Genomic DNA, 26,256 nt, shown 5'->3' with positions numbered 1-26,256 from the left:
CATATGGCGGGCTCAAATGGGTGGCTCATGGGGCACCCGGGTAGCTCAGTCGGTTAAGCGTCTGACTTTGGCTCAGGTCATGATTTCATGGTTTGTGGGTTCGAGCCCTGCATCGGGCTCTGTGCTGACAGCTAGCTCAGAGCCTGGAGGCTGTTTCAGATTCTGTGTCTCCCTCTCTCTCGCACCCTCTCCTGCTCACGCTGTCTCTCTCCCAGAAATAAATAAAAATATTTTAAAAAATGTTTTTTTATTTATTTCTGGGAGAGAGACAGAGAGAGACAGTGTGAGCAGGAGAGGGTCCGAGAGAGAGGGAGATACAGACTCTGAAATAGGTTCCAGGCTCTGAGCTGACAGTCAGCACAGAGCCCGACGCGGGGCTCGAACCCACGAACCGCGAGATCATGACCTAAGCGAAAGTCGGACGCTTAACCGACTAAGCCACCCAGGGGCCCCAATAAAAAAACATTTTAAAAAACCACACAAATGGGTGGCTCAGTCAGTCAGTTGAGTGTCCAACTCTTGATTTTGGCCCAGGGCATGGTCTCCTAGTCTGTGGGATCAAGACTCACATCAGCTCTACACTGACAGTGTGGAACTTGCCTGGGATTCTCTTTTTCCCCTCTCCCTTTGCCTCTCCACCTCCTTCTCAATAAATATTTAATAAAATATATGCATCCACAAACACCTTACACAATGAGAGAATGATATAAAGTAATATTGTTATTTTATCATTACTTGAAGTTTTAATTTCCTCAAAATGCCAGTTGCCAAACTCAATGATCAATCAAATCTTGTGGCAAATCTAGGAGAAAAATCTGGGAACAAGTGAACATCTGGCTGAAATTTCTCACCAATGGGTGAAAAACTCTTGTTATAGCTGAAAGTTTTGGTGGTAATTCAGACTCAAATTATTCAATTTTATTAAAGAGGCATTTACAAAGCACCCTTTGCACCAAGCACTGTGATACTGTGATCACAACTAAAGATACACAAGCACAAAAGTGCCTTGAACATAATCCCAACTAGTTCACAGTCTAGTTATTGAGGCTGCCAACCCAAAACTGTAAATATGTGAAGGAGATATAACAGGGATATAGAAGCAATTAATTCTGAATCGGGGGTCAATTATAAAGAGGGAAGCATAACAGCCATTTATAATGATAAGTTAATGTGCTATGTCTCCCTGGGATATTTTTAATTATGAAATGAAGGACTCTATCTTCCGTTAATAGAATTTCCAATGTCTGTAAAATCTTAATGGAAAGGATTTTTATTTAAACACCGAAGACTGAATACACACACTCAACCGTTATATCTCTAGGAACCCCCCCTCCAAAATTACTGTAAAAGATTTTAATAATATTCATAAATCTCCAAACACACAGAAAATAGAGGAGATGACAACAGACAAGAAATATTTAAATATTGAGAGACTGAAAACAGATGGTCTAGTGCTATGTGATTTAGCGGATCAGAGATCCCTCAAATTTATACACCAGAAGGAAGCAAGCCAATTTATAAGAGTAAGAGATCAGAAAATGGTTGCAACTGGTGTCTCTGGCTAGGAGACATACAGAAAATCTCCAAACACTGTACTGATTGAAAGTCTGTATGAAAAGCAATCAGACCCTCAGGTGCCATCCCCCAAATTATAGGACTAAGCAGCCTTTCCTACCTCTTCATGGTCAGAAGACTGAAGATTTATTCTCAAATGATGGAACTATACAGAACCCACATGCAGGGACATCAGGGACAGACGAGAGAAGGGTGAAATGCCATATTGAAAATAAGAGGACTCACTACTACAAAAATAGGAAGAAATGTTCTGGAAAATTATTAGAAAAGACATATTCCTTTCAAATAAATACCAGTGACATTGTGTGTAGATTTAACATTATTAGTAATAAATAACTGAAAACAACAGAGAAAAAAAAATTCAAGGTGCTGACTGTCCAGTTTGACAATTCTTAATTTTCAAATGGGAATTTTTGGTCAGGATAAAGTCTCACTCAAGCAAAGATGGAATAAAGATATTTTCAGATAGAAAATAAGGTACAGAGTTGACTTCTTATAAATCGGTTACTGAAAAAACTACTAAAGGGTATACTTTAGAAAGAAGCGAAAGCAGCACACAGAAAGTGAGATGTAATTGGGTAAAGTTGTCTAACTGCGGAATATAAGATAATTGACTTCCTTTGCTTCTGGTAAGTGAAATTAAAAACAACACCAAAGAAGGTGAGAAACAGTGTTTAATGACTAGTTGAGTTTGTTAAAGTCCTCATCTCATTTGGGAAAGTATAGAGATACTGTATAACTTTAGCTAATTTACGGAACTTAATTAACTTTATTTTTTCCTTCAATTCTCATTTATCTTTGGCTCTGGGGGCAATGTCATCTTTTCAATACAAAAAAATAAAAGGAAGTTCAACACAAAATAGAAATGTGAAGTGTAGGACAGGACAAAACCAAGGGTGGGGGAGGGAATAGCAAAAAGAAGAGATGAGATGTTGCCAAAAGATGGAGCATCTCCTTGTCCACTCTCTGGAGGAATGACTCAAATATTTAGGTGGCAATGCATACCTTGCCATAAATACACTGGGTTGCCGGGTTTTTGTTAAGAAAAGATGGACTTGGGAGAGACTCTCTGGGAGCTTTAAGGCAAGGCGAGTCTCTCCGTCCTCTCTTGGCCTTCTTCTCCAGCCAGGGGAAAAGGACGGAATCCAACATGTGAAGAGGGTGATGTAGGGGAGAGAAGAACCCTCTACACAGAGTGGGGCAGACCCTTGCAAAGGAAACAGCTCGTGAGAGAGCTTAGAAGGAGACTAAAAATGGAGATTACACTGCTAACACCTCCCCCGAAGCTGAGAGAGGAACAGGGAAATACCTGGAAATTAGGACTTTAATTGCCTGGATCTCGGTCTCCAAAATTGCTCTAGAATGGAAAAGCCTATACCCCTTCCTTATAGGTACCTCCACCTGCTATAAGATAGCTTGCTTTCCTTGCCCCTGGGCTACCATATGGATTAGGATGGTGCACATAGATCTGGGTTTTCAGTACATGGTTCCAAATGGGATATGATGAGACTCAGCTTCTTTGAGAATTATCTCAAAAACAAAGGGAAATATCACCTGGGAGAACTGGGCGCCAAAAGGAATACAGGGTTACCCAGAAAGTCAGAAACCCAGGCTTCCCAGAATGAAAGAAAGGAGACATTTAACAAGCAATCAATATTTATTGAGTGCCTATTATGTGCCAGGTACTGTTCTAGGAACCTCCCTTCCACTCTCCAGAAAAGGAAAGCAAAACAAGACAAGAGAGAGGCAGAAAATATAAATTCTGAGGGACAGGAAAAGGGCAGTTGAGGAAGAAGGCTGAGGAATCTCAGAAGCCTGAGATGATGGTGCTCTGCTTTAGGACTCCTCTTTTTCTCTGGTGGCATTCTGGTACTGGTGGTACTAGGAGACAAGGTCATCCCTGCTGCTCCCAGCTGTGGTGAACTCCATCTGCTCCATGCCTTCCCCTGAGTACCAGTAGAGGAAGGTCTTGTGCCAAAAGATGGCCATGAGCTGGTAGCCATCGTGTTCTTAGCATCAAAGACCTGCTGGGTGAATTTGGGCACAGTGAAGGCTCCACACCACTGGCTTCCATGACTGGTCAGAGGGACAGAGCCAGGCCTGAAGAAGTGGAGATAGAGAAAGGGCACCAACTTGACAGCTGGCTTGCAGATGTCAATATTGAGCTCTCCATGCCTTTCCCTGAGTACTAGTAGAGGAAGGTCTTGTGCCAAAAGATTGGCCATGAGCTGGCAGCCATAGTGTTCTTAGCATCAAAGACCTGCTGGGTGAATTTGGGCACAGTGAAGGCTCCACACGACTGGCTTCCATGACTGGTCAGAGGGGCAGAGCCAGGCCTGAAGAAGTGGAAATAGAGAAAGGGCACCAACTTGACAGCTGGCTTGCAGATGCCAATATTGAGCTGACCAGGGAAGCGGAGGTTGGTGGTGACACTGTTCATGGTGGCTGAGACCAGGTGGTTCCGGTCCCGCAGTGGGTGTGGTCAGCTTGAGGGTGTGGAAGCAGATTTCCTAAAGGGTCCAGTTGTCAATGCAGTGGGTCTCACCCTCATTCTCTACCATCTGATGGTCAGAGAGGGTGGTGCTTTGGGGCTCAGCCATGGTGAACAGCACTTTATGAGGGTACCTCCCTGAAGGTGTTGGTGATGTGGTCTTGCTGATGAGCAAAGATGCCCACCCCAGAGCTTGTGCCCCCACCTAGTGAGCGGGTCCATTTGGCCCTTCTGTAGAATGGCCCTTTGTTCAGTTGTTGCCTGCCCCAAACCGACTGAAAACAAATTTTTCTATCTCCATATCTGGCCAAAATGATGTAAGTGAACAGGGCCCATAGACCTGGGTTCTAGATCCACCAAAGTAGCATGCGAACGTATCTGTCACCTGTGGCTGTAGTGTGGTACTCAGAGACACAGTCCAGCTACAGGTCACTGTAGGTAGGTTCCAGTGGGACTGATGCCAATGCCTCACTAATTACCTCCCAGAACTTGGCACCGATCTGGTTGCCACCTTGACCAGCCTGGAATGAACACGATTCCCTTCATAGTTAAAGGTTTTGTTTTTTGTTTTTTTTTTTGCTCACCTCATGGTGTGTATGGGACAAGAAAATGATATGGAATTTTTTTCTATATTGCTAATGGCAGGCTGGAAGGGCGGGACGTGTCTCAGAGGCTACAGCAGTGAGGTCTGAAGGTAGGGACAGGAAGGTTTGGAGAGTAGAACTTTAAAGATTCACTTTAAAGATTTATTTTTACAGTGCATTAATGCTTCATGCTTCTGAAATATCGTCAGTGTTTTACTTCTTGTATGTCAGTTACATAAATGTTCAATTTGTGATAAATTCATTTTTGTTGTGTGCAATTTTCTGTACGTATATATACTTCAATATATTTTAATTAAGGGCAAGTAAAAAAAAAAATAAAAATATAATTAGTAGCTTCCAACCTGGGATTATAAGCCCACAGATGTAGAAATGGTGGTGTTAAAAAAAGCTATACACACACACACACACACACACACACAATTAAATAAATAACACAAAACATGATGAAAGAAATTAATCCAAGTTGGTCAGTGCTACTTAAATAAAATTAATCTTCTAAAAGATACTACTATGTATTGGATTTTCTAAAAACAAACATCTCAGCTATATAATATTTTTTTAATACTGACTTATTTTTTTGAAAGGGAGAGAGAGAACACAAGAGCATGAGTGGGAGAAGGGTAGAGAAAGAGGGAGAGAGAATCCCCAGCAGGCTCCATGCTGTCAGCAGAAAACCCAACATGGGGTTCGATCTCCCAAAACCATGAGATCATGACCTGAGCTGAAATCAAGAGTTGGAAGCTTAACTGACTGAACCACCCAGGCACCCCAACAGCTATATAATATAAAAAGAATACTTAAAATACCCAATTTTCTTTAGGTGAAAAAAAGATTCACTTGATATATTTTTATCTGATTTAGCCATTCTAGGATTGAGGAGAAATTGAATTTAAGGCAAAAATATGGGACAAGATAAAATAGTTCCAAGCACAAATAATAATATTGGGATATTTTTAATGAACTTCCTTTAGACACTGATAAATCAAATGGAAAAAAAATAAAGAAAAAGATAAAAATTTAAGTAGTGCAATTGAAAAGTTTGATCTTAATTCTGTCCCCATCAGAGAATATATACATATTTATACTATATATTAAGTGTGCATAAAATTTGTCAGGTACTGGGGTACCTGAGTGGCTCAGTCAGTTAAGCATCCAACTCCTGATTTTGGCTCAGGTTATGATCTCAGGGTTTTGTTAGTTCGAGCCACATAGCATGCTCTGATCACACAGAGCCTGCTTGGGATTCTTCCCCTCTCCTTCTCTCTCTGCCCATCCCCTGCTCATGCTCTCTGTGTCTCTCTCAAAAAAATAAAAAATAATTTAAAATTTTGTTAGGTACCATACATGTCATAAAGAAGATTCAATAAACATTGAAGAACTATTCCCATATAGTCCAGGTTCCCTGATCACATTCATATTGAATTTGAAATTGACACCTAAAAATAGAATCAAATCAATCCATGGGTTTAAAGAAATAATGCTGGAAATTACAAAATAGGTAGAAATATAAGAAAATAATGCTTTATCAAATTTATATTGTAAAATCACATTTTAAAAAAACAATGTAAAGGGGTGCCTGGGTGGCTCAGTCGGTTACGCATCTGACTTCGGCTCAGGTCATGATCTCGCGGTTCGTGGGTTCGAGCCCTGCATCGGGCTCTTGTGCTGACAGCTAGCTCAGAGCCTAGAGCCTGTTTCAGACTCTGTGTCTCCCTTTCTCTCTGACCCTTCCCTGCTCACGCTGTCTCTCTCACGCTGTCTTTTTCTCTCTCTTTCAGAAATAAATTTTTTTAATTAAAAAAATAAAAAATAAAAAAATGTAGACTTAAAATGAATTTGTTCAAATTAAGGATCAAAAAGGGAAAAATTGAATAAATCCAAGGAAAGAAGATGAATGGAATATAAACACATACAAAGTAATAAGAAGGAAAAGAGAGATGATCAGAAAACACAAAATAAGAGAAATATGACTAACCTCTAATAATCACTACTACATGAAAAAATTACTCACAGCAAAATCATTAATCAGAATAAAGGGAGATAAAATATAACCCTCAAGGGAACAATGCATTAAGAACTCTCAAAACCATGAATATGTATACCGCTAGCAACATCCCTTCAAAACACAAAAGAAATTATAAGCAGAAATCAACAAGATCATAATCTTAGTGGGAGCCTTCCTTCCTTCCTCCCTCCCTCCCTCCCTCCCTTCCTTTCCTTCCTTCCTTCCCTTCCTTCCCTTCCTCCCTTCCTAGTAGAATAAGTAGTGGGAGAGAGAAGGAGAGAGAATCTTAAGCAGGCTCCACACTGGTAAACCACCAACACAGAGCGTGATCTCATGACCCTGAGATCAAAATCAAAAGTCGCATGCTTACCCAATTGAGCCACCCAGGTTTCCCTTCTATTTTCTTTTTTTAAACAAACATCTCACAAAATTTGAGCAATCAACCTGAGAAAAAGTTATATTTGAGAGATATTTTTTTCAATTTTATGGTGTTTTTCTGGGTGGTGACGGTGGTAGTGGTGTGTGTGTGTGTTTGCTTTTAATTAACAGAGAACTTCAGTTAACACTTTCTATAAAAATATTGTAAATTAGTCATATACAGGCATAGGAAAATTGACCAAAAAGAGGAAAGAGAAAATTAAAAAGCAAAAGCAGATGGAGAGATAGATAGACGAACGACTGACACCAGCTTCAGTATAGTTGTAACTTTGGAAAAGAAAGTATGGAAATTAGATTTTGAATGGATACATGAAGGCTTCAATCCTTATCTTCTATATTTCCCTTATTTAAAAACAAAGCCCTGAAGCAAGTATATAAAAGCATTGCAATTTGTCAAGTATCAGCATTAACTTTAAGTGTCTTCCTCACATCATTCTCTGTGCATTACAGTATGTTTGAATTATTTTATAAACAAGCAAACACATGAATAATAATGGCTCCTGAGATACCTATATGAAATGAGAATTACTTTTCGAAGATCAGTGCTCCCAAGTAAAATACTATAGATAGATGATAGATAGATAGATAGATAGATAGATAGATAGATAGATAGATAGGTAGATAGGTCTAAATCAAAGTATTAACTGAGGAAAACAGTGAGATATTATGGCAGTAGCCATGCGGTGATGATGTCCACCCTCAGGACATCTGTAGGTATGGCATTACAGTATCTATACACAGTCTCACTACTGGATCCCAGTTGACAACTTGAATATGGGATCAGGGAGCAGTGCCTAAGAGAAAAGTTTACAGAGGTTCAGCAGGGTAAGGACTGGACTCCCACCTGTACTAGGGCTATATCCTAGTCATCAAGATACTGAGCATAAATCCAACATGTGTTGGGTGAATCATTATTTTTCATGCTCAATCCCAATGCTTCAGGAGAGGCTCACTTCATTTTTAGCTCCAGGGTTGAACACATGACCGAGATCTGGCCAGAGTGTCACATTACTTTGTACACACTGGATGGTTCTTGAAGATTCCCAGGATTCAAGCTGTGCCAATCAGAGCCTTTCCCAGGACTGCTGCTGAAATTGTTAAGGAAGAGAAACCCTATTCCGAAACCATGAGTACTGAAAGTCCATGAATAGTTGAAGCTTCTGGTGATCATCTTTGCAATGACCTGGGAAGCCAGAAAAGAGACCAGGTTCTGGGAACAAGAAAAGAGAGAGAGGACAGGTTTAAAGGGCAGAATGGGGAGAGGAGAGGAAACCCCTTATCCTCTTGTGTTTTTCTGATAAATTAACATTACTTCTCTTTTTCACTTGAGTTAGTTTTCTTGAGTTTTTGTTATAAGTAAAAGGTTCTGGCCCTATTATCCCAGCCATAAAAATTGGGCAAAAACCGTAGTGCTAGCTGAAGAAAGATTTTCATGGCCAGTGATTGCGCTGATACAAGAGTAGGCTGACATTCCCATGGTGGTGATAGATTTTTCGGGGTCATTTATACCTGTTTAACTTTGTGATCAATGGCGTAGACCTCTGAGGCAGCCAGCAGAAGGAAGGTACAGCCTGTGGCAATGAAACCGGGATTTTTTAATTGTGTGAACTGTGTGTTAGACTCACAGTCTCACCCTCACAAGGACAGCCCGCCAGAACAAAGTGAAATCCTCAGCCCCAAACTGAGACATCCTGCAGAACCTGTAACATCCACATGAGAACAGCCAGTGAAGAGGGGAGAATAATGCTCAACAGTCAACTTTCTTTAAAGATGAACATAAGGGAAAGGATAGGTTGCCCTACAAAACTACTCCTTCTAAGAAGAATCTCCTAGGAGGAATAAGGCCATGGAGTAAAGTTGATGCCCCAGAGATATGTCAAATGGAACTTGTCTAAAATAAAACCAGTCATCCTCTGTCACAAACATGACCCTTCACCCACCCCTGCTCTATATTTATCACATATGAAGTAGGTAGGCTGCAATTTGGAAGAAAATACTTGATAAACTAAGTAAAAGGTGATGCTTCCTCCACTCATCTCCTGTCCCAAAGTCACAAGGGTCAGGATGGTAGTGATCACCAAGGGTTCAGAAAATAAGGAGCAACCACTTTGCCTAAGAGAGGGGTGGTTTGTGGCTCCAGAAAAAGAGTAAAGATGAAGAGAAAACAACCGAAAGTGAATGAAGGAGTCAAGAGGAGGAGTCAAGAGTTGATATGAGCCAAATGCAGAAGGGGAGAAAGGCCATGGAGGTTTTTTAGTACAAGACTATAAAATAATTTGGAGAGCTTTCTTTCCTGGCACCCGTGGTGACCACCATCTGACCACAAGGCCTTGGGTCAAGTCTACAATGTTCAGGAATGTTTCTCTGTGTGTTTTGGAGGAAGAAGTGAAGAGAAAAGTTTCACAGGTAGATAAATATTGTGTAGAAACACAATGTATTATAGAAGAAAGTGTATAGACTTAGGAAATCATGAGAACTTAAGCCTCATAAAATCCTGGAAATACCAAGAGACTTTAAAATTTCTGCAAGAAAGGAAGGTGGGCTCAAGGTACTCTGTTGGTTCTCAAGAGGCCATGAGAGTCACCCTGACAAAAGATCATCCTGCACTCTACATGACGCCATTGTCCTTTGACATGCTTAAAGCATCCCCAGTCTCTCTCTCTCTCCATCACCACTCACATTCTGCCAGTCTGTTTTCTTCCACGACTCCTCTAGCCACCTCTCAGTGTTTCTCTCAAGCTCTTTCCTCCCCAAATACTCTTTTTCTTTTTTTCATTTTTTAATGCTTTATTTATTTTTGAGAGAGACAGAGATGGAGTGCAAGGAGGGGAGAGGCAGAGAGAGAAAGACACAGAATCTGAAGCAAGCTCCAGGCCCCGAGCAATCAGCAGAGAGCCCAATGCGGTGCTCAAACTCACAAACCACGAGATCATGGTCTGAACTGAAGTCAGATGCTTAACTGACTGAGCCACCCATGCACCCCCCAAATACTCCTCTNGGTGCTCAAACTCACAAACCACGAGATCATGGTCTGAGCTGAAGTCAGATGCTTAACTGACTGAGACACCCATGCACCCCCCAAATACTCCTCCTTTTAGAGTCTCCATCTGTGTTTGGTTCAACTATCTACCCAGCCCCCTAACAGAAAACCAAGTGACTCTTTATAACCCTCTCTCCCTCTCTTGGTCCCTTGAACATTAACTTGTCTCTGTTCTGCCTCCTAAATGTTAGTCATCTCCATCCACTCCTACCATACCAGTCCAAGATTCTACTCTCTTATCTAGAAATAGCCATCTTTCAATTTTCTTCATTCTTTAAGTGCCAGCAAAATGATCTTTCTAAAACATATTTTATCATAACACACACTTGCTTAAAACTTATCTGCACCTTTCCATTGCTTGTACCATGAAGCCTGGTTTTACCTGTCATGTCATCTCATCCCAGGACCCTAAACTCTATTCCACTAGCCATACTCAACAATGTGGAGTTCCAGTGTCTGGTCCACCATTTTTCCTCTTATGGTTCCTTTGGCTGTACCCTCCTATCTCATAGACTCACCTTACTCACTTTATAGGCACTACCTCTTCTACAAAGATTTCCCAAAATTTAGCTCAGTCCTTTTCTTCTGTATACTTACATCCATCCATATAGACCTTCTTCATGACTTCTTTCATGCTGAGATATGATCCCACTTACACAACCTCCTCTCATCTATGAGCATACTGAGGGCAATGTATAGGTCATCTCTAAGTCCCCATCCCACAAGCATAAGTGGAAGTACAGTTCACTTTAAAGGGATACTATGAGAACAAAGAGAATTCATGAATGTGTGGTATTTGGCCAGTGCCCAGAATATAATTATTTTTTGCAAATAGTATTTGTTTCTCTGTACCCCCACTTTGTGCATATACCCAGAACCTAGCCTGAGGCCCAGAACTGAGTATATCTTGTCATCTCACACCCCCTCATTGGACCCCTAGAGTGCTCCAGATAAACTGGGGACTCTGAGCAAGGCTCACAAGGTCCTCATGACCTGGTCACTACACGCACCACCTAAGTACCCTTCTCTTGATGACACTAATCCAGTAACTGCTTAGGTATCATGTCTCAGAGGAAGTTTCCCTGGAAACTCAGACTGAAAAAAAAATCCCTCTCCTATACCCCTATACAACCCAGATCATATTCCATAAGATCTGTACCAAGTTACATTGAAACCATCTTTCTATGTATCTGACTCTCCAGTATATTTTTGTATAACCATAGTGCCAGACGAAGAGCCTAGAAAAATTATATGGTCAAGAGAATTTTTAAAATTAATAAAGTTTAATTCAGTGAGGGTAATGATATTATGATCATCCATATCTCACAGGAGAGGAAACAGGCTCAGGGAAGTTACAAAGCAAGTCAACTACAGTCTTGGAGTGATGGAGATGTGACTCGAGTCCAGATATTCTTATTCCAAAGTCTATGCCTATTTTAACACAGCAGATGCCTCCATTTCAATATTTTTCTTACAGGATTTCAATCTAATCTCAAGGTCACTTAATCAGGTTGCAATCAGTGCCCTTATCTATAATTCACTGATAAAACTAGTAAAGCTAAATGATAGTCACCAAGATAAAGAGCCAAATTGCAAATCCTGGAATTGAACTTGTTCTAGAAAACTGGTGTTGTCATGAAGACAGATAAAGAGAATCTACCTTTAGAAAAATCCAACCCAATTTATCAAAATTAAGGTCAACCAAATGCAAAAATCTCTAACTGCTAACCAGATATCTCATAATATCTCATGACTCCCTGGCCCCTAGAAAAGGCAATTTCTTTCAGAAGCAACAAGAACAACAAAATTTAAAAAAATAAAAGAAGAGGAACCCATTGGTATAACTGAGCAGAGGGTTACAAATGGATTCATCAGAGGAAATTGCTAAAATGCCTACAGGTGTGAGAGGTCCCATATGTTCACTCTACTCTGGAATCCTTTCAGGGGTGGGGGATGGGGGGGAAATTAAGTTCTCAGAGCAAAGGCAGCCTTACCCACTCCATGGATGATGAAAGGCATTCAGACCTAATTATGTTACTTTCAGCAGAATCGCATCTGGAGTGACTTCTCAAGTGTAAAGACAACAGAAAGTATGAGATCAGGAGGGAGGCTTGCAGATCTCAGTGCAATGTCACAGATGCATTGTGGAATGATGGGACCTCAGAAGTGCTTCACGCTGAGTTTTTTGAGACCCCATAACAAACTAGAGTAAAAAGCCCCTGAGTATTCCAGTGTGCCTTCACCTATATGTCGACTGAAGGGGTTGTTTCCATGTTGTCTTTTATTTACTTTCCCCATGCTTACTTCCAAGGCTTTCTTTTAAAGTGTATTATGTATATCATCTATCAGAAAACACCACCCCAAAATCAAGAGGAGCTCCAAAGGCAGACAGGATTTTCTTACTTTCCTTGACATCCTCAAACATGACATGTACATCTGCTGTTAGTAAAATCTAGACCAGAGGTTAACACATCTTTTCCATCAAGGACCGAACAGTAAGTATCTTGGGCCTTGTGTGCCTGACCATCACTCACAGCTATTAAGCTCTGCCACTGAAGTGAGAAAACAGCCACAGACATTATGGAATGAATGAGCATGGCTGTGTTCTGATAAAACTTTATTTACAAAAATGACCTACAGGCCAGATTTGGCTCACAGGCTATGACTTGCTGACTCTGATCTAAACTGCAACAGGCCAGGTAGGCGATACAACCAATCATCTGTGTCATGGCTCCTTCTAGTTAAATTCTCTGCCCCAAAGTGATTGGTTATTTTTATGCTTTCTGGCTCATTCATGAAAGTATAGAAAAAAGTGACAATTCACTAATAGTCACATCAAGTTAAATGATAAATGTGGAAACATTTTAGCAAATCTTGCAAATGTAGGTCACTACCATCAGCACAGACAGATCCAACCAGATTTGATAGGGGTTCATTCATTCACTGTTCACTGATAAGCATTATTTTTAAGTATATGTGACATATCAGGTTCTGGGCTTGACCCTAAAGAACAAATAAAAGGTCCCTTCTATTAAGGATTTTTTGTTCTAACACAAAAGAGCAAAAAGCCAGGGCAGTGCAGTGCCATGGGCCCAATGACATTGCCAGATAATGCTTTAGACTCTCCCAGAGGTATTGTCCTTTCTTGGTCTCCTTTGTGACACACCACCCTCTCCCTGCCCTACCAGTCCTTCTGCTATTAAGACTAGTTAGTCCAACAGAGTGAGGATCAATACTCCAGGGAAAGAGAGAACAAAGAAAGTGTTCAGCTTTTTAAATCCACTGAGAAATGACTGTGTTGAGAGCCAAATTTCAAGCAGAAGAAAACGAACTACAAAAGTTTGGTCATTTCTTCCCCCTCCCCCCAGATCAAGAACAAATGCTTGGAAGATTAACTATATAGAGATAGAGGGATGAATATTTGATGTCAGGGAAATTTCTGCTTCAAAGGAAGAAGAAAGCCCTCTTAGTGTTTGGGAGAGATGTTCCAGTAAGATGAACGTCTCCCCATTGTGGGAACAGGCCCAGCAGAGAAGGGTGATGAGTTGTACAGTTGTTTGCAGGAAGGAGGGCATGCATGTAGAGATAAGAGGAAGACGGGGAGTGGGGGGAGGGAGAAGGGGAAGTAGGAGAGAGGAGGAGTATCAGAAGGTTGAAGAGAGGAAACAAGAGGCTCCACTCTGAATCTTGTGTATGATGTTGAAGGCGAGACTGGATTGGGGGGCTGCCTTTGTGACCTCCATATATCTCACCTGGGACTTGCATCTGAGTCCTATTTCTGGCATTATCTTATCATCATTTCCCCTTCAAACTTCAACTGATCTATCTCCCTGGCTCAGCTTTTGGCTGGATTTATAAGTCTGGAGTCGGGTCAGCTCCTTAATAAGAAGTGAACATCATTTGCAGGCTGGAAATGGACTTCACATTTTGGCAGCAATCTTGGGGGTGGGGGAAAGGGAAGTGCTCTTCAGCTGGGGTGGAGTGCATGATTGCTGGATTACAACACAGAATATATATCTTCTGGTGACTTCCCAGCTGCAGAATCCTGGCTGCAATTAGAAACCTATATGTCTAGTCATTTTATCATTTTTATACATTTAGGAGCTCAAGTGTTTGCTTTAGCAGGCTGCAGCTGGCTGCCTGTCAACTCCCAGCTGTTGTTTAGCTGAAACACCACAACTAAAATCGTGGGCCAATATGACCGGAAACCAAATTGGGGAGTGAACCAAAAAGTTCAGGATTAGTTAAAGATGTTTGGTGCTCGTTCTTTGCTTCAACCAGGTGAAACCTACTCAATTATAAGAAGGCAAAGGAGGAGATTTGAACCCCATCCATATATTTCGAGAACTCTTTACATGAAACAGATGCACGCGGCAAACCAGTGTGCTCTCAGTAATTATTAGGTCCAACACAGGGCCATTCCATTAGGCTGGTTTCTGGTTTTCTCCACTTCCCAGGAGTCACCAGCTCAGAGACTTAATTCCAAATAAAGAAGTTTGGCTGCTTAGAATAAACACAACATTCAACATTGGGAGGTAGTGTTGTTGGATGAGTCTTGAACAAATATAGGAAAAATAATATTAATCCTGCAGTTGGTTCCTTTATAGGTGAGACTGAGGGGCCACCTAAATGTATAAAACTTGCTATCTAACACTAGGCCTTCTTGCAAATGGAGTCTCCCTTTAGATCGAAGCCACTTTGAAAAAACAGGGGGCCTTGTCTTTTCAATTTAGAGCTCATTTCATCACTAAAGACACTTGGGTTTCTAAGAAGGGTCTTTAAGAGACGCATATTCTGCATTGACCCAGCACAGGATGAAATGTGCGTGATGAGTTTATAATTCTGCATCACTTATTAGCTACTATTTTCACTATCATGCTGGTCACTGGCACTAGAGTAGATGGCTCCACCAGCATCCCAGGCCTGGGGCTTCACTTCAGCTGTCACGGAGTTTGGGAGAAGCTGCCCTTGGAGGAAAGAAGCTCCTTTTTAAAGCAAAGAGCTGCAATAGGAAGGGAGAAAATTTCAGGTGGACTGACCTTGCTTCTGGGAAAATGGAGCACCATGTATCCATTCCCTAACAACCTGACCCCCTCCACTATTTCAGTTCTGATTATAGAATGACTTTTGGTGCCAGTTCTAGAGGGTCAGGAAAGTCTGCGGATCAGAGTTAAGACAGAACAGGCAGGCACAAGAGCTAGCACAGGGGTTAAAACCACAAAGCACTGGGGGACTACTGATCCTGGCCAAAACCATGAAAAGTGGGTGCAGTATGATTTGAGTCCCATGGGGTACCATGACATGAAAATAAACATCTAACAAGCTTTGCAAAGAGAATGATATGGAAAATTATGCAGGTAGGATTGGCATTTAAGACTCAAGCTGGAAACTAGGCCACTAGGTATTGATATGGTCAAAGGTCACCAGGAACCTGGGTGTGGAGCTCCAAGGTGAATAAGAGCATTGACAGGAGTTGGGTCAATAAATAGAGACAGGCATAGCTGAGACACAGGTTTCTACAAGCAGGGAGACATAAGGAGGGAGAAAGAGCATGTGAATCCCAAAGATACATGGATCTTAACTGTATTGACCAATGTCTTACTGATAAGAGTAACCCTGAGAAAATGAAGTTATAATAAAAATTCTGAATAATGTTCAACAGTATTCTCACAGCTATCCTTGGGTCCTTTATTCATAACAAGTATATTTACTACATTTATCTCTTTCATTCATGCAGCAAAACAGCTGTCTTTTGGCTTTGGAGGGAAATGAAGTGTGCCAGGTGCTTGGGCCACAAAGCTGAAGGGACAGAGTCCGTACCCGTGATATCTCGTCAACCTGCCAATGAGGCAAACTTACACGTGTGCATAATAAAATGTGACAACCATTACGATGATGTGATTAACAAAGCGCAAGTAGGGAAGAAGGACTTTTACCTCAGAGGGAGACTGAAAAAGCGGGATGAGTTACAAAAGATTCTACCAAAGCAGTGACTTAAGAACATGGGGGTTGGGGCGCCTGGGTGGCTCAGTTGGTTGAGCGGCCGACTTCGGCTCGGGTCATGATCTCACGGTTGGTGGGTTCGAGAGCCCCGCGTCAGGTTCTGTGCTGACTGCCAGCTCGGAGCCTGGAGCCTGTTTCGGATTCTGTGTCTCCCTCTCTCTCTGACCCTCCCCTACTCACGCTGTCTCTCTCTCTCAGAAATAAATAAAAAAATTTAAAAAATTTAAAAAAAAAAATGAACATGGGGGTTGGGAGGGTTGGATTTAGCCCGTGGGTCATTGTTGGCCAACTCTTGATAATATTAAACTGCATTTAATTGTCATTCCAGGTGCAGATTCATCCATTCAAAATTAATTCTGACTCTGATTTGTAGTAGAGGATTCAATAACCACTCAAGGTATTTTTACAAGTGCACCAAAGACATACACTGAGCATTGCCGAGAGATACCTTTATCCAGAACACACAGAGAATTAATACGTCCAGGGGGCGGAGGAAGAATGCTGTATAACTCAACTCTAAGCTGGGATTTTCTCTGAGAATTATTTCTTTCAGCCCCCAAATCTGTCCTAGTCTTGGTCACATCCTTTCCCTGGGGGTAACCTACAAGATCTTCTATGTGAGAACGGAAAGGTTTGGCCCCTTGTCCTCAGGGCTCTGAAGAGCATCTTAGCTGCGGACAGTCTAAGGAACCAGATGAGACCTCGGTTGCTACTGACCTGCAGCCATTCTGCCCTCTGTCCATGCCTTCACTGTTGATCCTGAGCACACTCATCAGTAAACTTCCTGCCCACAGATCTCTCTCTCTCAGAGACTGCTACCCCAGCAAACCCAACTGAAGGCACCTGTTACTTGGGGAGGCCACTCGTGTCTTCTTTAGGTCTTCAATGTACCACATTGCTCCCCCCTGCTGGGCCTTTGAACATGCTATTCCATCCGATGGTGCTGCACCTGCGCCATCACTGCCCCTCGTCATCCTCCCCAAGCCAGTTCGTGTCTCTCCTCCCGGGAGAGAAGTTACTTTCCATTAGAAATCACTACCGTTGCCTCAGAACACAGACTTTAGTTTGCATGAAAGCTACTGTCTTCCTTGTTCACCATTCTATCCCTGATCCAAGTCCCCAGTCCTCGGTAAAGCTTTGCTGGATAACTGGACCTAACACCCCTGCAACCACTGTACTCAATACAACATGTGAGGAAATGCTTAACTTCAATCCTGAGTTTCTAGTATAGTATTGTTTTCTTGTGCTTGTTCTGAGAACACTGTCATCAGGTCCTGTCAAAAGTCTGACAGGATCATCAGTAGGTCAGCCAACATCTTGCTCAGGGTGCTTTGACCTTAACACTTGGTACAGCCCACTTTGCCCACTGCTTTGTACTTGGCCTCATGTGTGCCCTGCCCTTCTGTGAGAGGTTCTCAGAGATCACTGAGGCTCAATGTTAGTTGCTTTACTGCTTTATAAGCCAACAGCAGGTAGAAATTTACAAAGGCAGAGGTCCAAAGTAAGGTGGGGGGTGTAAAAAGGTAAGGCAAACTGGAAAAATCTAGGAGACTTTTCACACTATCTCAATCACCTTCAGTGTTTCTTACCTCACTTCACCCAGCTTTTAAAATGTTCTGAGAGCAACTTTACAGCAACCACCTTGGTTGAGAAGCACAGTCACAGGGTTGAGACGAAACAGACCCCAAGAGAAGGGAGAAAATCTTGGGGATTTCTTGAGAAGATATGGAATACATCACCATTAGGCTGTCCTTTTAAAATGCATCTTCTACTCAGGCAATAGCATTCCAGTGAGCTTGCATGGAAAGGTAAAGGCAAAAACTCAGTTTCTTTTCTTTCTTTTAAAGAGAAGGGGAGAGAGCATTCAAGTGGGGGAGAGGGGCAGAAGGAGTGAGAGAGAGAATCCCAATCAGGCCCCATGCCCAGCTTTGGAGCCCAATGCAAGTCTCCATTCCATGATCCTTGATTGTGACCTGAGCCAATAGCAAGAATCGGATGCTCAACTGACTGAGCCACCCAGGCACCCCCAAACCAGTTTCTATCTTAGCCTGTCACATATCTCCATAGGAAGAAATCTGGGCTCAGGGCGGATTAGCCATAGAATCAAGACAATGCTTCCTAGATTCATCAATGATCCCTTACATGTACAGTATGAAAAAACATTGAGTTCTCCTGTTTGTTTTAACTTCCATCTAATTAAAAAGTGGCACAGGCATCATCAGACACATGTCACAATAACCTCTCTAGCCCCACATGGATGAAACAGAATCAACTGAATCATAGCCCTACCCTGGGTGGTTCTTACCACCTCAACCTACCTCCGCCCCCCCCCCCTTTGTTTTAAATTTTTAACATTTATTATTGAGAGACAGATAGAGACAGTATGAGCTGGGGAGGGTCAGAGAGAGGAGGAGACACAGAATCCAAAGCAGGCTCCAGGCTCTGAGCTGTCAGCACAGAGCCGGACTCGGAGCTTGAACTCACAAACCGCGAGATCATGAACCGAGCTGAAGTCAGATGACTTCAAGATCATGACCTGAGCTGAAGTTGGATGCTTAACTGGCTGAGCCACCCGGGTGCCCCACTCAGACCCCCTTAAAAGTCCCACACAGCCTGCCTATGCTTCCTTGTCACCTGTCTCAGCTCCTCCTTAGGGCTGTTGCCTAGGTCTGTGCCTTCTTGCAATTACAGGTTCTCAATTACACACACTTCGTACTAGCTTGAGGGGACAAAAAGTGTGCTTCCTTTCTTGGCAGCTGCTCAAGCCAGATGTTGCTCTTGTGGGCTCTGATTGGCCGGCTGATGAAAGAGAATGGTGCTTCATGGATAGACAAGAGGGGAGATGTAAACAAACCATTTCAGCTCTGAATCAGCAGGTCCTCATTAACCTGATTGGAAATGTCCTTCAAACTTCACTGGAAAACAGGGAGGACGTCATCACAAGATCATTCCGCTGAATGCCAGCGGCTCCCTCTCTAGCTAAAATAGCAGAAAGCTTCATTTGGAGACATCATCGCTGCATTCAAGATGAGCTGGGATTCATTTGAGCTGCATCTGCATTGGCAGGCGATAATTGTAGGGATGCAGAAGTTTGTTTATTCTAACCGCTAAATGTTTGTATCTCAAAAACCAATGAAACTTTTCTGTAATCACTTTTAAGATGCACTTGAACCATTCCATCTGCCCAAATCTTCCCCTTGTGTTTCTCAGCCAATGATAAGAGACCGTGATTGGGGAAGAGTTAAGCAGCCACCACCTTTGCCCCTTGCCTCCTCAGGACAAGCGTGGAACCCAGGAAACATATTTTGGCTTAGCTTCTGAAGCTTCTGTTGGGGTAGTTAAGACCATTTAAAATACGATAACTGTTAACAATCCTGGTAGATGTTGACCATAGATAGACCTGGGAGAGATGTGCTGGGTGGCAAGAACTAGCCAGTATGGTACAGAGTAAGCAAAATACACCACAGATCAAGCAAAACTACTCCCCATTCTCTGCCTCTTCCTCTTCTGATTTTATAGAAATGGTACAAATCTGTGAAGTTTCTTTGCAGGGCCATCCAATGTAAAACACAAAGGGTCCAGGCAGAATTTTAGTCCAGTTTGTTTTCATTACAGGTACCAAGAGTCACTAGATGAAACAGGAGGGGGACTGAGCAGTTTATTCAGAATAGATTATGGGAAATCATTATTTTATTTTTTAAGCCAATGTAGAGTTAATCCTTCTAAGGGATTAGACATTTATTGCACACTGGACTGGCACCTGCAGCTCCCCTCCTGGGGATAAAAAAAAAAATGGTGAAGGCCATCAATCTCCATGACTCTGGGCAGGAGTTGATAATAATAATAATTAATAACCATGTGGGTTCTCTAGCTCCCTTCAACTGGGATCTCAGAATATTTTACTAACACAAACTCATTAAACCTCAAACCACACCTGGGTGTTCAGAAAATGCTTGAAGGTTAGCTCTGTTATTATTTTATATTCCTATTGCATCTTTCCTCCAAGGAGCTCAAAAGGATTATAAATATAGTACCAAAGTAGGTTAACTCATCACAGTTATGGGTCAGGAATACATTTCTTCTTTCTCCTTAGCACGAGAATTCCTAAGCTGTGAAAGATGGATAAGGCTGAAAACAACACAACCGACTCTTGGGCTTCTAACACTATCCATACATCACTTTTTCTACTCAGCAGTTAGCCTCTCTAGAAGCAAACACAGCTTTCCCTCTTTCACTCCACTTCTCCACTATATTAAGTGGGTCTTTCAAGTGTAATTCAGTCAAGTTTTGAAACAGAAAGTAACTATCTTAAATGTGAATGAGGACTTCAGTACAGCAGACAGTGAACTAGATGAACACTGAAGTTCCTTCTGGTTCTAAAATGTAGGTCTGGCAGAATCTGCAGAAGGTTATGTGCAGAAGGTGACTCTGCAGGACATTCACTTTGTGTGTCAACCTAAGCCCACTATGCCCTTGGTCTCAGAGACATGAGTTAATAAGAGAACCAAAACATGCTGCTCCTGAAGCAACTGATAAAAGTTTTTTTCCAGGCCCTATAATTTACAAATTGTATGATCTTGGACAAACTACATGACCTGACTAGTCTCTGGCTTCCTTATCCATAAAATGGCATTTAATATACCTACTTGAATTGTTATGGGACATTCAATAAAAGGTTAAAAAAGCACCTAGCATATAATAGTTACTCAATAAATGGTGGCCATCATTACTGTCACAAACCACCATGAAGTTCTGTATGGCAAAAGACCAAGACAGAAAAATGACTTTTTCTTTGTCCTTTCTCTGTCCTTCATCTGTTACGTTCAATTTCCATTTCATGGAAAATATTTCACTTTTTTTTTCTTCCTCTTCTTTGATAAAACTGAGCCCCATTGGACTGACAAAGCCTACCCATTGAAAATAGTCACCATCATTCAGTGGCAGAAACAAAACAAACACACAAACGAAAATGAAGACAAAAATATCCAAGTGTACTTTTGCCATTAGAGTAAGTCTCAAAGTTCTGAGCATGTTATTCAAAGCCCTGCATGCTATTTCTAGGCTTTAACCCAACTAGACTGCACACCATTATATAAATATTCCTCACCTTAATATTCTTCCTCATGGCTTTCAGAACTTTTTTTTTTTTTTTTTACAAATAGTTTATTGTCATATTGGTTTCCATATAACACCCAGTGCTCAGAACAGACATTCTGAACATGGGTACACCCACACACTCCAGGTAAAGGTGCAAGTCAGGACACTTGTCCAAGGGCAATTTGGTACAACTTATTAAAAGCAAAAAAAAAAAAAAAAATGTTAAGAAACCCAACCCAGAAATTCCACAATGGGAATCAATTCTGGGGTAATAATCTACAGTGTGGGCAAGGACTGACAATAATGGCATTCACAGAAGTAACTAAAACTCTAACAACAGTATAGTGGCAAATAAATTATTTTCTATCCTTCCTGTGACAAAATACTTAGGATATAGTCATTAAAGGAGGCATCTCAGAAGAATAGTTTTGATATGAGGAAAGAAAACAGATTAACACAAAGTGGGTTATATGACCTTTTTTTAAAATAAAAAAGGGAAATGTCGGGAAAACTATACATAATATGTACACATGCAAAATGATAAAAGTTTATACATCAAAATATTAACCATGTTTGCCTCACAGAAGTAAAACTTTTTTATTCACCAAAACCCATGAACTTTACAACTGCCTCACTGATATATATTCCAGTTACTTGTACTCATTTCCTGTGGCTACCTGAACAAATCTTCACAACCCTGGTGACTTAAAACAATGAAAATTTATTCTCTCATGGTTCTGGAAGTCACAAGTCTGAAATCAGAGTGGTGTGCCTTCCAGAGGCTCTTGGGGAGACTCCTTACCCCTTTCTTCTTGTTTCTGGTGACTCCAGAAACTGGCTTGTGGCTACTCCTTACACCATCTTCCCATGACCTTCATTTCTGTGTCTCTTCTCTTCTGTCTCTTATAAAGACACTTGCCATTGGATATAGAGTCCATTCAGATAATAAAGGGTGATATCTCATCCTGAGATCGTTAACTTAGTTATATCTGCAAAGACTGTCTTTCCAAACAAGGTCACAATCACAGGCTATTAGGATTAAGATATACATACACCTTTTGGGGAGGTCACTCTGACACATTCTGTCACCCTTGACATTGACCCCAATTTCCTCCATATTCTACTCTGAGATGCATCACCCTCTGAAAATGGAAGCCATGGGAGGGCCTGAAGAGGAAATAGTTTACACAGAGAAGCCACCACTACTGTAACCTCTGTCCTCACCAACTACTGAAAATATGCTTTTAAAAAATATTCACAATCCCCTCTGCCTTTCCCACTGATTTAGCTGAATTAGATTCAAGAAGAGGAGATGAAAAAAAGTCAGTTCCCATTCAGTTTCAAGACCAATCATTTGTCTCTCCTAAATCCTCCATGTTCCTCTTATACCTATTTTGCACAACGCTCTCTTTTTTTCCTAATGTTTTATTTATTTTTGAGAGAGAGAGACAGAGACATTGTGAGCAGGGGAGGGTCAGAGAAAGAGGGAGTCACAGAATCTGAAGACAGGCTCCAGGCTCTGAGCTAGCTGTCATCACAGAGCCGGACACGGGGCTCGAACCCACGAACCATGAGATCATGACCTGAGCTGAAGTCAGACGCTTAACCGACTGAGCCACGTAGGCACCCCTGTACAACACTCTCTTAATGCCATGATCATTGGCTTATTAGCTAATGAATTCACAAACCTTTCTCATTATTCCTTGGTGATGAAGGTTATGCTACAAACATGAGCACTGCAGTTTGGAAGCAATAAGCAGAGGAACCTTATTAGTGACAGTTTCAGCCCAATTCAGATCCCATCAGAATGGAAGCTCTGTGGGGCGCCTGGGTGGCTCAGTCAGTTGAGCATCTGACTCTTGATTTTGGATCAGGTCATGATCTCATGGTTTGTGAGATCGAGCCCCGTGCCAGGCTCTGCACTGACAGCATGGAACCTGTTTGGGATTCTCTTTGTCCCTCTCTCAATGCCCCTCCTGGTCTCCTGTGCTCGTTCTCTCGCTTGCACGTGCTCTCTCTCATTCATCTCTCTCTCTCTCTCTCTCTCTCACAAAATAAATAAACCTTAAAAGAAAGAAAGAAAGAATGGAAGGCCTGTTCCTAAAGGGCCAGTGAGGACTGATGACAAGATCACTTAAGACTCTTTACCAACCACTTAAAGTGATTTTATCCCCAGAAGAGTAAGGACAAGCAAACCTGTAACGGTCCTCATTACAGAGGATTTCAAGCCCCTCTTAGGGAACACAACCTGCCCCAGGAATTCACCTGAACCAAAATGAAGGAGCCAAGTGCCTGGACTACAGATTATGGCAGTGGAGTCTAAGAAACTATACCACACACTCAGCTGCTTATTCCCTGAAGAACTTGGTAATTTGAGCTTCAGCATGCCGACATTTTGCAATACACAGAATTTCTACATTTCCATTCTGAAAACCAGACCTTGCAAACTTTACGTAAAGTTCCACTTTAAGTCCAGTTAGAAAAAGGCCTGATGTCCATGAAGGCCTTCTTATCTAGTGCTTTCTTCCTAGATTGCAAGGGAAGAAACTCACATGCATTTTCTCGTCAAGGGCTCAGTGCAAACCGTCCAAGCACATCCTACCTACCTACATCCTACCATCCTACCTACATTTAAATGCAGGCAGCAAATTCTCTGCCTGGCCCGATGCTTTCAAGATATGCTTCTGTATCTGGCAGTAGGATACAATGATTTAACGCATCCCTTGCTTCAAGAGTTTACAGTCTAGGGAACAGAGAAAAGCTAACAAAAAGAAATAAAGGAGTGTCTATACAAAGGGGGTGGAAATGAGGCAGGAGGGAAACAAGGTATGAAGTCTCTCTGCGAGAGTCAAGAAAGATTTTAAAAAAGAGTGAAAGCTGGGCCTGAAACTTGAAGGTGTGGTGGCATCAATAAGAATATCACTTGATTGATCACTTATGCACCAGATGCACTCCACTCCACTCAATGCATGACTACCTCAGTTAATCCTTACAACAACCCAAAAGAAGAGGCACAGAATGGTCATATCCTCTAACAAGGTAGAATCTGGATCTGGATCCGCCCAACCCCCGAGTGTATGTTCCCAATTCCTACATGACTTGGCCTTTTGAAATAGATGCTGGCAATTATGATTACCATATCTTATTGTTCAACTGATGGAGCAACTCAGTTTGTAGGCAACTGACTAAAGAGAACCAATACCAGACAGCAAAGATTGGCATGGACTTGGTAGGGCTGGAGGGACTCTATGGGAAGATTTCAAGTAATGGACACGCCAATGGTCTGCCTGTGGAGACAGCTCCCAACATAAGCGTAGGAGAACTCAGCAAACACAGCGAGTGAACTAACTAAAAGTGTCACCATGGGAATTCCAGCCATAAAGAGAGATGAACATTTTTGCAAAGGGAAAGAGAAAGAAAAATGGAGCACTAAAGAGTAAAAGAAAGCTTGGAAAAGAACTACTGACAAATCCAAGCACAAGTGGGGTGTTTGTGTTTTATATATGTTATGTATTTTATGTGTTTTGTATATATATATATACACATACACATATATACATGAACAGTTATGGGTTGTAAATATTAAGTTAGAAAATCATGGCACGTACATATATTTTGAAAACAGTGTTTTCAACATCTATCTATTGGTGCGATACTCCTGTGAAATCTTCAATAAAAAAAAATCTGTGAGGATTAATGAGATCTTAAGAAAAATCTACATATACGGTATGTTTGTTCCAGGGAGACAAGTGCTAGGTAAATACCAGATATTTTAACATGTTCTTCTCAGATGGGGGTTGGGGGGAAATAGTGGCTAGGCATAAAAAGGGTCCGTTGAATGCCTTCCCTCCAAGAAAAGAGAGTTTAGATAGCAATGTGCTCCCTTGGTTGACTCCCCCTCAGAGATGGCACTGAGGTTTCTATAATTGAAACAAAGTTTATTATAAATCCAGTTTCACTCCCCACTGGACAAGGTCAGGCATAACAGGACATCTTAGAGCAGTGGGTCTCATGCAGCGGGGACATTAGAGACATCTGCAACCTGTAGTGACTGTGATGCCCAGGCCATGCCCCACATCAGAATCATGGCAAGAAGGAGGGTATGATTTGTATGGCTCTTCTGGAGAGCCCATTCAAGGTTGATGTCCACTGACTTAGAATATGCCTGCTTAGCATACTTATCCAAAAAAAAAAAAACAAATTAAAAACAAAAGATTATATCATTCTTTAACCTCTTGGGCTGGAAATGGTTTGGATATTAAACTGTCAAATCTCTCACGTGGGCCAAACAATAGTCTCTTGTTAACTCAGGGGGTCCCATGATTATTGTATATCCAAAGACTAAGAAGGCAAAAGGTGCCTGGCAAAATGAATAAACAAAGTATCTTTTGCCCTTAACTACAGGGAATATATTCTAAGACCCCCCACTGAATACCTGAAACTGTAGATAGTACTGAACCCTATTTATATTGTGCTTTTCCCTAGACATACATACCTATGATATGTCACTAACGGTGGGTAGTGTACATAGTGCTGGACAAAAAGATGATTTACCCCCTTCACAGGACAGAGTGGGACAGCCTAAGATTGAATCATGTGTCAGAATAGTGCCTAATGTAAAATTTATGAATTCTTTATTTCTAGAATCTCCTATTTAATATTTTTGGAATGTAGTTGACCATGGGTAACTGAAGCCATGGACCGTGAAACTGCAGAAAAGGGGGTGGGGGCAGACTAGCCAGAGAGAAGTAGAAAACTCCTATTTTCTAAGGTCAAATGATAATTTGTGAACAAGCATACTGAGGAGCAATAGTTCCCTTGAAGATATGTATGAAATTTTACTAAACTTTTAAGGCAAAAAAGGTGAGAATAGTTACAAGTTCATGATTAACTAATTCTGTAAGATATAATTAATTCATAAAGGCTTTGTCTGAGCAGTGCTCAATGGGACCTTGATATGTCAGTTTGGCTCTACTGCAAATCAGCTGCAATTTCCCATCTA

At 41.6% G+C, this 26,256-nt stretch overlaps 1 protein-coding gene and 1 pseudogene across 1 annotated transcript in view; both read right to left on the bottom strand.

Annotated features, from left to right (window-relative positions):
* Nucleotides 1–26,256, bottom strand: part of AGBL1 (AGBL carboxypeptidase 1) — a gene marked incomplete at its 5' end in the record, with an annotated part of 692,079 nt that overhangs the window by 369,780 nt on the left and 296,043 nt on the right. The gene's annotated exons all lie outside the window — the stretch shown is intronic.
* On the bottom strand, nt 3,764–10,788 carry LOC144240004 (tubulin beta chain-like; annotated as a pseudogene).

Source organism: Crocuta crocuta, unplaced genomic scaffold, assembly GCF_008692635.1.
Source record: "Crocuta crocuta isolate KB4526 unplaced genomic scaffold, BGI_CrCroc_1.0 scaffold7, whole genome shotgun sequence".
NCBI classification, from domain to species: domain Eukaryota; kingdom Metazoa; phylum Chordata; class Mammalia; order Carnivora; family Hyaenidae; genus Crocuta; species Crocuta crocuta.
Note: the sequence above shows the minus strand (reverse complement) of the source record. Positions and strands in the feature narration are given on the sequence as shown.